General features: G+C 44.5%; 1 protein-coding gene across 2 annotated transcripts in view; it reads right to left on the reverse strand.

The window, feature by feature from the left end:
- LOC101172373 (rho guanine nucleotide exchange factor 10-like protein) overlaps positions 1–17,623 on the reverse strand; it is a 59,051-nt gene that overhangs the window by 14,102 nt on the left and 27,326 nt on the right. The gene's annotated exons all lie outside the window — the stretch shown is intronic.

Below are 17,623 nucleotides of genomic sequence, written 5' to 3' on the forward strand. Positions count from 1 at the left end.
CTCTTTCTTGGATTTTTCCATATATTCTCAGTAATCCATGTTAAAAGCAGATCTTCTAAAACGTTATTCGCTTTCTTTGCATCACCACAAGGAAACTGATCCTTTTTCTACAGCAGTCTTCTGTATATCATCCATCTGTTTGTGACCCAGGGGGGTCATAAAGGAGCCCGGCCACGATTAGAGGACGTGAAGCGGAGCGACCAGCGAAAGAAACAAACATTAAGACATTTGAAGAAAATTCTCCAAATTTGTGTCTATGAGAAAAGTTCTGCGGCGGAGGGGCGGCGCCTATAATCAAAGGATGAAGCACAGCAGAGTGGGAGGGGCTTTAAAGATTTTATTAACCTTTGCTTTTTAACTAAAGGCGGGGAAGCTGCCCAAAGTCCTCGCATCCATAAGTCTCTTCATGAAGTGCAGGTACACAGGTGAGCAGACTCCACCCCCTAGTGAAGATAAAGATCAGAGATGGGGCGGAGCCTGGTTTTCTCTTTGTAAACAGTCTGTTGGACGCTTGCAGCCGAGTCCAGGTTATAGACCAGGGGTTGGTAACCCATGGCTTGTGAGCCACATCTGGCTCGCAGACCTAAAATGTTTCATCAGACTCCTCTGCATATGCGCGAATCGGCGACTGTCACCGGCAACTAGAAAGCCGGTTCACAGTAATTTCAGTGTGAAAGTGGCAAAAATACAATAAAGACCAAAAGTTTGGACACACCTTCTCATTCATTTGAATGAGAATTTTGGTCTGTACCGTACATGTCATGGTGTCTATTTATTCATCAATCCCATAGATCAGTGTTTTTCAACCTTTTTTGAGCCACGGCACACTTTAACCTTGACAAAAATCCCGCGGCACACCAGCATCCAAAAAAAAAAAAAAAAAAAAGCAGAAATTCATGGTTTGTATTGATCGACAGCCCCCCCCCACCGCCCGCAATCTCACGTGCATTTTTGTGATAATTGTGGCCGGAAAAGCAGGAAGTTGCGGCTGTTTTTTTCTAAGAGATGAAATGAAAGTTAAATTAGAAAATTTAGAAACTGTTTGTTTGTTGTGGTTTTAAGACGTTTCACAAGGACAACTCGTTGTGCGCTGGGACACTGACCCTTTAAGCCAATGCATCATGGGAGATGTAGTGTGAAAACTGTCGAAAAATTGCAGAAAGACTCGCATCTCTGAGCTTCGTTGTTTTGTTCACTTGTTCCACGGTCTGTCACCGGACTCTGTGGAAAGCTAAACCGCTAAAGACGAGCTTTAGCTGGTCTTTTTGTTAGAACTGAGCGACTTTATCAGCAGAATTTAGAACAAGGAAGTGAAGACTTTAGGCACTTCTGATTGGTCAGACTGATGACATTTGATTAAACCTTCAAGAATGATTGGCGGAGACAGTTAAAGGGGTAGGACGTTTCCGCAAACTGTCATAGCTGCAGGTAAATCGCGGTACAGTCCTTCTTATCAAAATGTCTTTAATAGAATTAAATAAACCCAAAGAAAAAGTAATTTTAAGATCTTTTATATTCCTAACTACTCAGTGTTTTATCAGGACCTGTTTGGATGAACAAAGAGCTGATTTCCTGGAGATGAAAAATGTTTTTAGATCAGTTAATGAGGGCAATTTCCCACGGCACACTTGACCATCTCCCACGGCACACTAGTGTGCCGCGGCACACTGGTTGAAAAACACTGCCATAGACAACGCAGATGAGGCAGAAACACTGTTCAAGTGGGGTTGTCGTATTTTATGTCATAAATAGCGGGCGATGTGGCTATGCACAAAAGGGTCTGCTCAACGGCTTATTGTGAACTCGCATTGTTAGCTAACCAACTTTAGAAGCCCTTTTGAGGCTAAAGGCTAAAAGAAAAAAAGATGAGGCGTATCGTACTTTTCAGCAGCATTGGACAGAGGAATTTGCCTTTGTGGAGAGAGCAGGTTCTGCAGTGTGCCTCATGTGCAATGATAAAATTGCATCAATGAAATGGTCAAATAATAAACGACACCTTGACACATGTCATGCTGCTTTTGTGTCGAAGTATCCTGCAGGGGACAGCAGAAAGGAAGCTAGCCAGCAGCTGTTTGGGCCCAACAAGGTGACTGGAATTCGGCTAGTTTTGCTGCTGCTTTGGCAATTGTGAGGAATGGAAAGCCATTTACAGATGGGGAGTTTGCCAAATCTTTCATGCTTGATGTTGCAAATAAACTTTCTGACGACTTATCGGATAAAGACAAGATAATAAAACGGATAAAAGACATGCCTCTGTTGGCAAGAACTGTTCACGATCGGACCATCATGATATCAAATCCAATTGAGGCGACACAAGTGAAGGACATGCTCTAATTTCTTGACTATAGAGCAGACCTGATTATAAGCCACACCCATTACATTTTTAAAGGATAAACGATTTTCTACATACATATGCCGCATGTGCACACATTGAAACATGTGTTTTAGAATGAGGATGTGTATGTGCTGAAACCGCGCATGTGTGTAAGAAAGAGGAGGGAGCAAGTGCAGCAAAAGTGTGTTGGGGATGCGTGTTTATGTTTGATATACAGAGTGAAGGAGAACTGTAACAAATGAATGTTTCCCCCAGAAGAAGATGAATGATTCTTTATTAACCCACTCTGGAGGCTCTGAGGGTTCAAACGGGGAAGTGAACAACCGAAGGAAGATCCGCCTTCAGCGTAGAGGAAAGAAAGAAAAAAGTAATCGCAGGAAAGGTTCAACACATGATATTTACAAAGAAAGACGGTACATAGAAAGAGTTTTCAAAGTTTTAATAAAATACCTGAGCTTTTCTTTCCAAACAGTGCCTGTGACACAGCAGTAACACGGCACCAGTAGTAGTAACAGGGCTGGTTAAAAAAAACATACCGGTGGGTGCGAATGGGAACGCCTATGGAGTAGACGTGTTTTCACCGAGCTCTCCACTCTCAGAACATTCTTGCAATTTACAGATTTTTTTTGACTACTGTAATATTGATGAGTCAGGACGACCTCCAATGTTTGAACAGGCTTTAATTATCACAGACTCGCCATTCACCATGCACTTCAGTCACATGTACAACACCGCCTCCTAGTGTGTGTCTCGCGATAACAAACAACTCGCATACGTCACATCCCCCTTTTTAACAAGTAATGAAACAAATAAAACATTTGTATTATAATAAAAAATATAACATCCCAACCCATAACAACATTTCCTTAGAATGCTAAGTAACTGAAATTTACTCTCTGTATCTAGCAGGTAATCTCACTTGTCTGCCAGATCTGGTTCTATAAAAGATAGATTGGTTAGGAGTCTCATTGTCATGAGCATCGACAGTCTGTTCATTGTCATTGGGTTGCTCAGTATGTTGACTCTCATCATTGTTGTTGTTTTCCTCATTCATACTCTGTCCCTCTGCTGGTGGAAAGGTTTTCTCCTCCGTTCTCCTCAGATGTTTCCTGTTTCTTCTGTAAAGTCTTCCATCAGGTGTACGAACCACAAATGAACGTGGTTGCTCATGCTTGTGGAGAACCACTGCAGGGTGCCATGTTGTTCCTCTCTGCATCCTTACATTCTCTCCCGAATGCAAGTCTGGAAGATTTCTTGTCTGTCTGTCGAAGTAAAGCTTTTGCTTCTCCTGTCTTCCTCTTAGGTGTTTCTGTGCTTGAACTGATCCCTTTGGAGTGAGTAGAGAAGTGGAAGTTGGTAACTTTCCTTTGAGTCTTCGTCCCATTAGCAACTGCGCCGGGGATAAGCCTACACTTTCCAGTGGTGTATTGCGAAACTCCAGGAGTGAAATATAGGGATCTCCTTTTCCATTTTCTGATTTCTTGAGCAGATTTTTGATTGTTTGTACTGTTCGTTCTGACTGACCATTGGACTGGGCATGTGTGGGACTAGATGTGACATGCCTGAATTCCCAGCTTTCATCAAAGTCCTTGAACTCAGCACTGTCATACTGAGGTCCATTATCTGAAATCACAACATCAGGTATCCCGTGCCTGGCAAATATTGATTTTAGAGCCACTATGACACTGTGACTGGTAGTGTCTTTCAGTTTCATGATCTCTGGAAATTTGGAAAAGTAGTCCACACATAACACAAACTCTGCTCCTTTGTAGTGAAATAAGTCTGTGCCTACTTTCTCCCATGGTCTGTCTGGTACTGGGTGTGATAGTAATGGTTCTCTTGGATTACTGTTCTTGTTCTCGTTACAGACTGCACACTTTGACACTGTCTCTTCAATGTGTTTGGACATGTTTGGCCAATATAAAATGTCTCTGGCTCTTTCTTTGCACTTGACTATTCCCAAGTGTGATTCGTGAATTTTTTCAAGCATTTCTTGTCTCAACCTTTGTGGTACTATGAGCTTTGATCCCTTGAACATCAGTCCAGCTGTGTATGTGATCTCTTCCTTGAATGTCCAATATGGCTGAATGTCTTTGTGAACAGCATGCCGCTCTTTTGGCCATCCTCTCTGAACTCTCTCTTTTAGATGTTGTAGTTCTGGATCTTCTGCTGTAGCTTTTTTAAACTTATTCAGCTTTTCCTCTGACATTGGCAGTTGAGGTGTAATCGTGTTTACCTCCAGCTCTTTTCCCATCAAATCTTCCTCTTTCTCTCTTAAGAATGCTCTGCTCAGTGTGTCTGCAATATGGAGTTCTTTGCCGAGTTTGTATGTCACTTTTAGGCTGTATCTTTGCAATCTCAGGAGCATTCTCTGTAATCTCATGGGTGCTTGGTGCAGAGATTTCTTAAAGATGCTCTCCAGTGGCTTGTGATCACTTTCAACCTGAATGTCTTTTCCATAAACGTACTGGTGAAACTTCTCACAGCCATACACAATTGCTAGCAGCTCTTTTTCTATCTGAGCATATCTTTGCTGACAATCTGTTAGTGCTCGTGACCCATAGGCTACAGGTAGTCCATGTTGCAGTAAAACTGCTCCCAAGCCTTGTGAACTTGCATCAACCGAGAGTGTCACTGGCTTGTTGACATCATAAAACCTCAGAGTTGGAGCCTTGGTGACGAGCTGTTTAAGATTTTCAAAGTTCTTTTTCTGTGCTTCTTCCCAGTGCCACTCTATGTCTCCGTCAAGCAGCTGTCTCAATGGTGCACTGATGTCTGACAGGTTTGGTATGAATTTGGCCAAGTACTGGACCATTCCTAAAAACCTCTGTAGTTCTTGTTTGTCCTGAGGTGGGGGTAGCTGCGTCACTGCTCTTACTTTTTCTTCATCTGGTTTCAGTCCTTTATCTGTGAGTGTGTGTCCAATATATTTGATTTCATTAGTTCTGATGAAACATTTGTTTCTGTTCAGTTTCAGGTTGTATTGTCTTGCTCTGTCCAGCAGCTTTCTCAGTCTGTCATCGTGTTCCTCTTTCGAGTCGCCCCATACTAGCAAATCGTCTATGATGTTTACAACACCATCCAGATCCTCAATCATTTGTGCTACCGCTCTCTGGAACACTTCAGGTGCTGATGAGATGCCGAAAGGTAGCCGTAGAAACCTGTAACGACCGATGGGTGTGTTAAATGTACAGAGCCTTGAGCTTTCATCATCCAGCTTGATCTGCCAAAATCCTTGGTTAGCGTCTAACACAGAGAAGTATTTGGCTTTTGGCATACGAGACACAACTTCTTCCACAGTGAGCAATGGATAATGTTCTCGTTTTATTGCTCTGTTCAAGTCTTTTGGATCCATGCATATCCGAATTTTCTTGGGTGTAACTACAGTCACCATGCTGTTAACCCACTCTGTTGCCTCTGTCTGTCTTATAATAACTCCCATGTTTTCCATTCTCTGTAGTTCTTTAACTACTCTGTCTCTCAGGGCTACAGGAATCCTTCTGGGTGCGTGTACGACTGGTGAGACTGAGGGGTCTATTTGGATGTGATGCTGACCTGGCAAACAACCAAGACCATCAAACAAATCATTATAGTCTTTGAGAATGTCTTGTTCTTTTCCAACTGCATATACTCTCTGAACTAAGCCTATTTTTAAGCATGTAGTTCCTCCAACTATAGTGCTCACATCTTCCTGAGTGATTTCAAACTCAATCTTGTGCTTTTTTCCTTTGTACTCACAGATCAGTTGTTTCTTGCCTATTGCTGCCACCTTGTGACCAAAACAGGGAACTAGTTTTGTTTTACTTGCTTTCAGTGAACCTGCAGCTTCAAGTGCAGTGAGAGTTTTCACAGACATGACGTTACAATCTGCTCCTGTGTCCAGCTTACATGTCACCTGTTTTTTGTTGATCTTGAAGTTTTCTGTCCAAATCTCAGTGTTTGTATCTCCAGAATCCATCACAGAAATGACTTTTTCCTCTGTGTTTACTGCTCCCAGAAACATGTCATTGTCACTTTCTCTCTGCTCCACTGTATGCACTCTCTTTCCTTGCTGCTTCCTTTGGACTTGTGATCTGCACATTTTAGCAAAATGATTCTTTTTCTTGCACAAATTGCATGATTGTCCAAATGCAGGACATTTTTTAACTGCATGCTTGAGTCCACATCTATTGCAGTTTATTTCTTTCAGCTCTGCTTTCACAGGTTTGAATGTCAGTCTACTCACTTCTGCCTCTTCAGTGAGAGCTTTCACCTTGCTGGTCGTTATTTCACTGGCACGGCAAATATTAATGGCCTTTTCAAGTGTCAGATCTGCCTCTCTGAGTAATCTGCCTCTCACTTGGTCATTCGTAATGCCACACACAATTCTGTCACATACCAGGGAATCATGTAAATCTTTGAATTCACAGTCCTTGGCTTTGTTTCTTAAATCTGTGACATATGCATCAATGGTTTCTTCCTGTTTCTGCGCTCTTGTGAAGAACATGTGCCGTATGTAAGTTAAGTTTTTTATAGGTTCACAATAGTCCTTAAACTTCTTTTTCAGCACTTCAATTTTGTATTTCTCGTCGTCTCCAAATTCAAAAGTATTGTATACTTTTACCGCTTCATCTCCCGCGACGTGAAGAAAAGTTGCACATTGCACCTTCTCGGACTTTTCCGCGATGCCGCTGGCGGTACAGAAGAGCTCAAAACGCTGACTCCAGTTTCTCCAGTTTTCCGCCAAATTTCCTTGCAAACTTAGATTCGGTGGTGGTTGAAACTGCGCCATTTCCTCTTCTTTCCGAATTCTTTTCTTCTGACACCATGTAATATTGATGAGTCAGGACGACCTCCAATGTTTGAACAGGCTTTAATTATCACAGACTCGCCATTCACCATGCACTTCAGTCACATGTACAACACCGCCTCCTAGTGTGTGTCTCGCGATAACAAACAACTCGCATACGTCACAACTACTAGGCTGTTTGACTACTTTCTTTGTTAAAATGACAAAACCTAAAAACGAAAAATGGAAGAAGCCATTAAAACCTCCAGGAGTGGAGGCTAATCCGCCTGAGCTATCCGACCACGCCGAGCTAGCCTCTGACTCAGCTAGCGGACCGGACTGCCCAGACCCAGAGCCTGCAGACGTCCTTTCAGCAATTCGGAGCATAATAAGACAATGAATGAACGATTTAACAAGCTCGAGGCGTCATTTGCTGCAACCCAAGCATCTCTTGCGAATCTCGGGGCTCGGATACAAGAGGTTGAAGAGGCTAGCTCTGATCATGACCATCGCCTTTCACTGGCTGAGAAAACGCTCACCGTGCGTGCTTCACTCAGAGAATGAGACTCTCCATCAGAAAATACAAGAGCTGGAAGCTCGCTCCAGACGACATAATATCAGAATCGTTGGCCTGGTGGAAAAGATCGAAAACGGGCGCGCAGCGGAATTTGTTTCCAAATTTCTACCTGAACTCCTGGGCGCGGATAACCTCAGCGGGCCAGTGGAAGTGGATCATGCTTTCCGTGTGGGCGCCCGCGTCCCTGCGGCGGATGGCCGCCCGTGCGCGATTCTGGTGCAAATTCGCCATCTTCACATAAAGGAAAAGATTCTACAACTTGCCCGTCAGCAATTCCCTCTTCGCTATAAGGATAAATCCATCCACATTTTTCCGGGTTACCCGGCTGAGGTGGTGAAACAGCGCCGGGCTTTCGCTGACGTGCGTAAACGTCTCCATGACAACGGAGCGCGGAGCGGATTTGTCTACCCTGCGAGACTACGGGTCTGGCATGGGTTTGCCATCTAGGTGTTCTCTTCACTACATGAAGCAGAGGTGTTTGCTGACTCATTGAAAGAAGGCTGACTCTGCATAACTCAATCTTTCGTTCAAATTCTTTTTTTTCTCTCTTTGTAATGTAACTTGGAGACTCATTCTAGAGGGGGTGGGGGTCTCTCAAAAGTTATATTAGTCGCTCTGCATGTTCCTGCAAGCACTACGTGAGTATGTGGGGTGTATATTCTCACTTTGTTTGGGAAAGTGGGATGGTGGGTGGGGGGTAATATTGTTATTTTTTCTGTTTTAATGTTACCTGTTCGGTTACTAAATGTTACACAAGGGCAATCTATCTACGCACTGCTATTTTTCTTTCTTGGAATGTACCCTAATTCATCCTCGCATAAAAGTGGCAATAAATTCATAAGCTGGACCGTGCGTGGATTGGGACATGTGCTCAAACGAGCCAAAGTGTTTTCCCACTTAAAATCTCTAGCTGCTGATATTGTTTTTCTGCAGGAAACACACATCAAACCAGAAAAAGAAAAAATGCTCAGATGCAGCTGGGCTAACCAGATTTACCAATCTACATTTTCTAGTAATGCCAGAGGAGTGGCTATTCTGATTAGAAGGACTATTCCCTTCAAACATCTTTCCACCATAAGGGACCCTAGTGGTCTTTTTCTTCTGGTGACTGGCTACATTTACTCTTATCATGTCTCACTTCTGAATGTTTATGGTCCCAATTTTGACAGCCCCTCCTTTTTTCGACAAATATTTAATTTAATACCCAATTTCTCTGAAACTCATGTGAAAGCAGGTGGTGACTTAACTGTGTACTTGATGCACATTTGGACAGATCAACCCATACATCCCAAGTTTCTACTTCTTCTAATGTTATAAACTCTATGATGTGCTCAACCGATGTTGTTGACATCTGGAGATTATGCAACCCGTCAGGAAGGGACTATTCATACTTTTCACAGGTGCACAAATCTTATTCCAGAATAGACTATTTTCTGCTGGACTCTAAACTAATTTCCAATGTGGTCTCCTCAAATTATCATAACATGTTAATCTCAGACCACGCTCCAACCTCTCTCATTTTGGATCTGTCCCACACTAGACAAACATATTTCTGGCGTTTTTCTCCACTCCTTTTATCTGACTCCTCTTTTTCCCATTTTATGACTTCTAAAATCTCAGATTTTCTAGAAACTAACGACAAACAGGATGTGACAGATTCAGTACTATGGGAAACTTTTAAAGCTGTATTACGTGGGCACATTATTTCTTTTGAATCGTCTTTGAGATAAGAACGTAGAATAGCCTTACAGAAATTGAAAGTGATTTAGCGCGCTTAGAAGAAGCTCACAAGGCCAGCTCCTGTCCCTCCATATTTCAAGAAATCCTTAAATTAAAATATGAGCACAGTTCTATCCTATCAAATAAAGTAAGTGAGAAACTTATTAGGGTCAAACAAAAACATTTTGAATTTGGCGATAAACCACATAAACTTCTTTCTAGGCAGCTACGTGGTTTACAGGCCAGTAGGGCTATACATAAAATACGTTCAAAATCTGGCGAGATTCAAATTAATCCTAAAGCTATTAATGATAGATTTAAAGAATACTATGAAGAGCTTTATTTATCAAAATCCAAGGGTGACATCTCTTCGTGGCTAAATAAGTTGAATCTTCCCAGGTTGGATGATTCAACTCAAAATTTCTTAAATTCCGAAATTACCATTCAGGAAATTCTGGATGCTATTAAATCACTCCCTAACGGTAAAGCAGCAGGCCCTGATGGTTTTGGCATTGAATTTTATAAGAAATATTCAGCTAAGATAGCCCCTCTGCTACTAAGAATGATTAAACATTCCACTGATTACAGGAAATTACCACAAACATTATATGAAGCCAATATTTCCCTGATGTTAAAAGACGGCAAAGACGAGACAGAAACTTCCTCCTACCGTCCTATAGCTCTGCTTAATGTGGATGGGAAGATCTTCACAAAAATACTGGCCAACAGATTAAAAAAGCACATTGATTCAATTTTTCACCCAGACCAAACTGGGTTTATTCCCAAAAGATTTTCCTTTTTTAATGTCAGAAGACTGATGAACATTATGTACCATAAGCATTGGGGGAGCTCTAAGGTGGCTGCACTTTGTTTAGATGCGGAAAAAGCTTTTGATCAGGTGGAGTGGGCTTAAATGGCTGCTGTTCTGGAGAGGTTTGGGCTGGGCGATCAGTTTATATCCTGGGTGACTTTATTATATGCAGACCCCTCCTCTTCAGTTCTCACAAACCAAGAAAAGTCAGCACCCTTCCATTTACATAGAGAAACACGTCAAGGCTGTCCCTTAAGCCCATTACTTTTTGCATTGGCTATTGAACCCCTTGCCATAGCAATTAGAGACAATCCCCTCATTGAACCCGTCAGACTGGGAAACACGAATCATCACATCTCCTTATATGCAGACGATGTGGTCCTTTTCCTGTCCAACCCTGAGCAATCAGTCCCTGCACTTCTAGATTTAGTTAAGTCTTTTGGGGATATCTCTGGCTATACAATTAATTTTCAGAAAAGTGAATTTATAACTTTGGGTGCTGACCTCAACCCTGACTTCTTGTACAATTTACCTTTTAAAATTACAGACACATTAAAATATCTTGGTGTTTTTGCCAAGAAAACCCAATCTTATACTCAAATTTAATTTTTTACAATTAGCAGAGAAAAAAAAATGGACATTGAAAAATGGAGGTCTGCCTATATCCATGATGGGTTGCATAAACGCTATTAAAATTGTTTCTCTTCCACAATTTTTATACCTCTCTCAAAATTTACCTGTTTTTCTAAATAAGATTTTTTTTTAATCATTAGACAGTATAATTTTGCCTTTTATCTGGGGTTGTAAAGCCCACAGAATTTCCAAAACCCATTTATGCAAGCCCAAGTTGAAAGGGGGCCTCGGCCTCCCTAATTTTCAGCACTACTATTGGGCTACGAATGTCAGGGCTCTTACTTACTGGCAGGACGGGTATAAGTGTCATGATTTGTATTTGTGGTCTTGTTTTTGGTCCTTGTTCTGTCTAGTTTCTGTTTCCTGTTTTATTTTGAAAGTCTCCTGTCTTGTCTGTTTTCTTGTGTTTTACTTCCTTTGGTCCCCATCAGCCCTGATCGTGTCCACCTGTGTCTTGTCTGCCCTGTCTGTATATAAGTCTTGTCTCTGCCTTCCTCCTGTGTTGGTCCATTAACCTTGTCTTGGTGTTCATGTCATGCTGTCTCGTTTCATGTTCCTCGCCACAGTGAGTTTTGTTTGGTTTTTGTCATCCTGCTCTGCAGCGCTTTTTGTTTGTTGGTCATTAAACCCTCTAGACTCATATCCTCATGCCTCCGCCTCTGCATCTGGGTCCAACCGGCTCTTGAGCCACCCTGCACCATGACATAATGGACCAACCCATTTTTCTGGACCCAGCGGAGCGGGACATGCTTTTTTCTTGAGGCCTACTGCCAGGAAGCGGAAAGGACTAGAACCTTTTGGATCTTTGATCAGGCCCAGTTTTCCTCATCTCCCTGGAGTGGGGGCCGCCCGGACTACACTGGGAGCCGTCTCGCCATGAGGGGGGGTCGACGTCGCCGTCGTCCCCGCCGTCCCCCACAGCCACGTTCAGTGGTGGTCCCGGACGCGCCACAGCCACGTTCAGTGGTGGTCCCGGACGCGCCACAGCCACGTTCAGTGGTGGTCCCGGACGCACCACAACCACGCTCAGTGGTGGTCCCGGCAGACCACAGCCACGCTCAGTGGTGGTCCTGGACGCACCACAACCACGCCCAATGGTGGTCCCGGACGCACTCCGACCCGTCCCAGCTCCCAGGGGGGTGCCGCCTGCACCCCGACCCGTCCCAGCTCCCAGGGGGGTGCCGCCTGCGCCCCTACCCGTTCCGGCTCCCAGGGGGGTGCCGCCTGCGCCCCTACCCGTTCCGGCTCCCAGGGGGGTGCCGCCTGCGCCCCTACCCGTTCCGGCTCCCAGGGGGGTGCCGCCTGCGCCCCGACCCGTTCCAGCTCCCAGGGGGGTGCCGCCTGAACCCCGACCGGTCCCCGCTTTCACTGGCACGCCTGACCCGCCTGAGCTCGGCTCCACGCCTGGCCCGCCTGAGCTCGGCTCCACGCCTGACCCGCCGGCCGACTGCTGGCCCGACCCGCCAGAGCCTGACTGCTGGCCCGACCCGCCAGAGCCTGACTGCTGGCCCGACCCGCCAGAGCCTGACTGCTGGCCCGACCCGCCAGAGCAGGGGTCGGGAACCTTTTTGGCCGAGAGAACCATAAACGCCAATATTTCTAAATATAATTTCGAAAGAGCCATACAATAATGTAGCACTCCTTTTCCACACAGAGGCACGGAGACCTAACCTCTTTTAATGTTCTTTATTCTGGTTTGTGCAGACCGTAACAAACAACGTACAACTTGTTGAGCAACTCCTGAATCTCTCCCACCGAGAGCGCTTCTCCACAACTTTTTATTCTCTCGTTGCCTGCCACATCAGCCCTCCCATTTCCCTTATTTGGCCCATAGCTGAACCCCATTGGTCCAACCCCCCCCCCCCCCCCCCAATGACAAGCTGAGCGACACAACTAAGGGCCAATCAGAATGAACTCCTGAACTTAGAACGCGACCCAACAACAGTCAAACTCAGTCCGCTACAATATGTTTGAAACTAAAAATACAAGTGAATGTGTGCATTTGATGTATTTTCAACATTTTTAAATTATAATAAGTCTGTGGATTCTTTTCAATAACACTGCTATGCTGTTGCTAGTAAATGATGAGCATTTCTTATCATTAATGCGACTTCTGATGCTGCATTGTTTTGCTGATGCTCTTGTAGTCTGGCTGATAAGATGTGAGATTGAGCTTCATGCAGGCGTTGAGACTTCCGTCGGTTAGACGAGATCGTACATTGGTCTTAATGTTCTTAAGATGTGAAAAGGACTGCTCACATGCGTACGTGGAGCCAAACATCGTCAATACAGCAACACTCACACGCTGCAGTGTGAAGAATGTGACAGGCAGCGCGTTCCAAGTTTTGAGAATCAGCTGGTCTGCGGGTTGAAGTTTTTTTATTTCTTCCCACTTGTGTTGGCTCGCCAGCTCCGCTTTCTGTCGTTCAAGTCTTTCCAGATCTTCATTCAGTGACTTGAACTTATTCACCCACAAGTCTGAGGCCTTCAGGTCAGCAGCTTGTAGCTCAAAATCTCTGACAGAGACACCGGGGATCTAACTCAAGTCCGTGATGTCCACAGCGCACTCATGTGGATGGGTGATGAACTTAAAAAGACGAGTGCGCTCGCGAAATTCTCCAAAGCGCGCTTTGAATGACTGCAGGAGATTAGATGTGAAGCCTGCTAGCTGCTGAAGATGAAGATGTCGATCAGGGTCACTTGCTATGCATGCATCTTTAAATTCTGCCAGTTTTTCAAAGTGCAGTAAACGACCCGTTTCAATGTCGGCGATGAAGAGTTCCAGCCTGTTTTCAAATGCAAACACTGCTTGTTGCAGGGAAAAGATTGTATTTCCAACGCCTTGCATTTTTACATTGAGGTGGTTTAAATGTCCAGTCATGTCCACGAGATAATAGAACTTCAGGAGCCACTCCGTGTCAGCTAACTCAGGATGCTCGACATTTTTCCTTTCAAGAAAAGTCCGGATTTCGCTCAGACAAGCCGCAAAACGGCTGAGCACCTTCCCCCTTGACAACCAACGCACGTTGCTGTGCAGAAGCAGACCAGGATAACTGTTCCCAACTTCCTCCAGCAGAGCTTTAAACTGGCGATCATTTAAAGCTCGGGCAACAATAAAGTTGACCACCCGAACGACCAGTGACATCACCTCGCCAAGCTGCTCGCCACACATCTGAGCACAAAGCGCCTCCTGATGTAGGATGCAGTGAAAACTTAGGATGCGTCTCTTTTCATGTTCACGAAGAAGCGCAGCAAATCCTCTGTTTTTCCCCACCATGCACGGAGCACCATCAGTGCACACCGAAACAAGTTTGTCCATCGGTAGATTCTTTTCTTTAGCAAACTCATTGAAGGATTTAAATAAATCCTCCCCTCTTGTTGTCCCTTTGAGTGGCAAAACAGCAAGACTTTCCTCACGTATTGTGTCACCAGCAACATACCTTGCAATCACGCTGAACTGGGATAAATTGCTCACGTCTGTTGACTCATCCAGAGCGAGAGAAAAAAACTGTGCCGCATTTAAGTCCTTCACTTGTGTCGCCTCAATTTGATTTGACATCATGATGGTCCGATCGTGAACAGTTCTTGCAGACAGAGGCATGTCTTTTATCTGTTTTATTATCTTGTCTTTATCCGAAAAGTTGGCATAAAGTTCATTGGCAACATCAAGCATGAAAGATTTGGTAAACTCCCCATCTGTAAATGGCTTTTCGTTTTTTACAATTGCCAAAGCAGCAGCAAAACTAGCCGAATTCCCGTCACCTTGTTGGGTCCAAACACGTAGTTGCTGCTGGCTAGCTTCCACTCTGGACAGTAGCTCTTGACATGCTTTTTTTTCTGCTGTCGCCCGCAGGATATTTCGATGCAAATGCAGCATGACGTGTGTCGAAGTGTCGTTTGATATTTGACCTTTTCATTGATGCAATTTTATCACTGCATATAAGGCACATTGCAGAACCTGCTCTCTCCACAAAGGCAAATTCATCTGTCCAATCCTGCTGAAACGTACGATACTCATCAACTTTTTTTCTTTTAGCCATCTTTAGCCTCAAAAGGTTTCTAAAGTTAGTTAGCAACAATGCGAGTTCACGGTAAGCCGTTGAGCAGACCCTTTTGCGCATGCGCACATCGTCCCGCTATTTTACGACATAAAATACGGCAATCCCACTTGAACAGTGTTTCTGCCTCATCTGCGTTGTCTATAGGATTGATAAATAATTAGACAGCATGATATGTATTTTTGCCACTTTCACACTGAAATGACTGTGAACCCGCCTCTAGTTGCCGGTGACAGTCGCCGGTGACAGTCACTGGTCCGCGCATGTGCAAAGCAGTCTACTAAAACATTTTTCGTCTGCGAGCCATATGTGGCCATCAAAAGAGCCATATATGGCTCGCGAGCCATAGGTTCCCGACCCCTGCGCCAGAGCCTGACTACTGGCCCGACCCGCCAGAGCCTGACTGCTGGCCCGACCCGCCAGAGCCTGACTGCTGGCCCGACCCGCCAGAGCCTGACTGCTGGCCCGACCCGCCAGAGCCTGACTGCTGGCCCGACCCGCCAGAGCCTGACTGCTGGCCCGACCCGCCAGAGCCTGACTGCTGGCCCGACTTCACGCCCGACTTCACGCCCGACTTCACGCCCGACTTCACGCCTGACTCCACGCCTGACTCCACGCCTGACTCCACGCCTGAAGACGCCTCCATGCCTGATCTGCCTCGCCGGACGGCACGGAACCCCGGCCGTCCTCCGGACCTGCCTCGCCGGACGGCACGTAACCCCGGCCGTCCTCCGGACCTGCCTCGCCGGACCGCTCGGCCCCCCGGCCGTCTCTTTGGACTCTTATGCCCGTCGAGGTTTATCCTCCGGGGCCCCCCCCTCATGTGACTTTTGGAACCTCGGAGCGGTTCCTTGAGGGGGGGGTACTGTCATGATTTGTATTTGTGGTCTTGTTTTTGGTCCTTATTCTGTCTAGTTTCTGTTTCCTGTTTTATTTTGAAAGTCTCCTGTCTTGTCTGTTTTCTTGTGTTTTACTTCCTTTGGTCCCCATCAGCCCTGATCGTGTCCACCTGTGTCTTGTCTGCCCTGTCTGTATATAAGTCTTGTTCTGCCTTCCTCCTGTGTTGGTCCATTAACCTTGTCTTGGTGTTCATGTCATGCTGTCTCGTTTCATGTTCCTCGCCACAGTGAGTTTTGTTTGGTTTTTGTCATCCTGCTCTGCAGCGCTTTTTGTTTGTTGGTCATTAAACCCTCTAGACTCATATCCTCATGCCTCCGCCTCTGCATCTGGGTCCAACCGGCTCCCGAGCCACCCTGCACCATGACAATAAGAACAATTTAAGTGTTGAAACTCCACCCTGGGTAGCCATAGAAAACAGCAGTCTTAACCATAGTTCGCTTCCTGCACTTCTTTTTTCTGCTCCTACTCCCAAAGCTAGTGGGAATTTTATAGTTTCAAATAGTATTAAAATCTTTAATCAAATTAAAAAGAGCTGTGCTTTACCAACTACTTCTATTCAATTTCCTATATGCCGGAATCATGCTTTCCCTCCCTTTTTTCTAGATTCCTCGTTTGAAATATGGCGGCAGAAGGGAATTGTTACTTTGGAGCATCTGTATATCAATAGAAAATTTGCATCATTTACTCAACTAAAAAAATAATTTTTCTCTCCCTGCAACACATTTTTTTCGATATTTACAAATTCGAAATTATGTTCAACAAAATATTCGTAATTTTGAATCACTCCCAGAAGATGAGGACATTTATAAACTTCTTTTGAGCCCGCCTGACTCTAAAAACTTAATTTCTAGGAATGTAAACAATTTTTCTGAAAAACTGGGGTGTAATGCATTGTTCTTGAAAAATGCTTGGGAGGAAGAACTGGGACTACAGATTGGGGACAGCCATTGGGAGAAAAGCCTGCAAAATATCCACTCTTGTTCCATAAATACAAGACTTCAATTAATTCAATTTAAAGTGTTGCCCAGGCTCCATTACTCAAAGGTTGAATTACACAAATGCTTTCCTACCATTTCCCCCATATGCGACCGCTGCAAATCTGCGGAGGGCTCTTTGACCCACATGTTCTGGACCTGTCCTAAACTGCACCACTTTTGGCAGGAGATTTTTCACTGGTTCTCAGATTTATACAAACGCACCTTGGTACCTGATCCCAAATTAGCTCTGTTGGGAAATAGTTCATCTCTTCTGTGCTTTAACTCCTCTGAACAAAAAGCAGTTGTTTATGGAATGGTGATTGCAAAAAAAATGATATTGACATTATGGAAATCTGACACTGTGCCTCTATTTAAGATGTGGTTTTCTGAAGTCACCAGTGTTCTGCACATGGAAAGGATCCGATATGTTCTGGAAAATAAGCTAAATGTATTTTTTGATGTGTGGCAGCCTTTTTTGGATCATCTAACCAAGTATAAAAAAGATACAACCCGCCCACAACAGAGTTAATTGTGCCACTTTTTTTTTTTTTTTTATTGCTTGGAAAGGATTTTTTCAAATTGCAGTGTAATGTTAAGTTTCCTTTATAGACTCTCATTTCTTGCCCTGGTTTTTGTGTGTGCGGGCGGAGCTGGCAGTGCAGACTCTTCCTGGAAGGGGCTGTTCTTCACTTGTCTATATATCAATGTGAGAACTTGTTCGTTTTTGTGGATTGGGAGGGGCTGGTGCTCAAGCGCGAGTTTTTAGAGGAATACTCAGAAATGAATGAATGGATCAAAATACAACTTTGGGGTTATTTTTGTGAGAAATGAATTATAAAACACTT

Source organism: Oryzias latipes, chromosome 7, assembly GCF_053564925.1.
Source record: "Oryzias latipes strain Hd-rR chromosome 7, Olatipes_Hd-rR_3.1".
Classification (NCBI taxonomy): Eukaryota; Metazoa; Chordata; class Actinopteri; order Beloniformes; family Adrianichthyidae; genus Oryzias; species Oryzias latipes.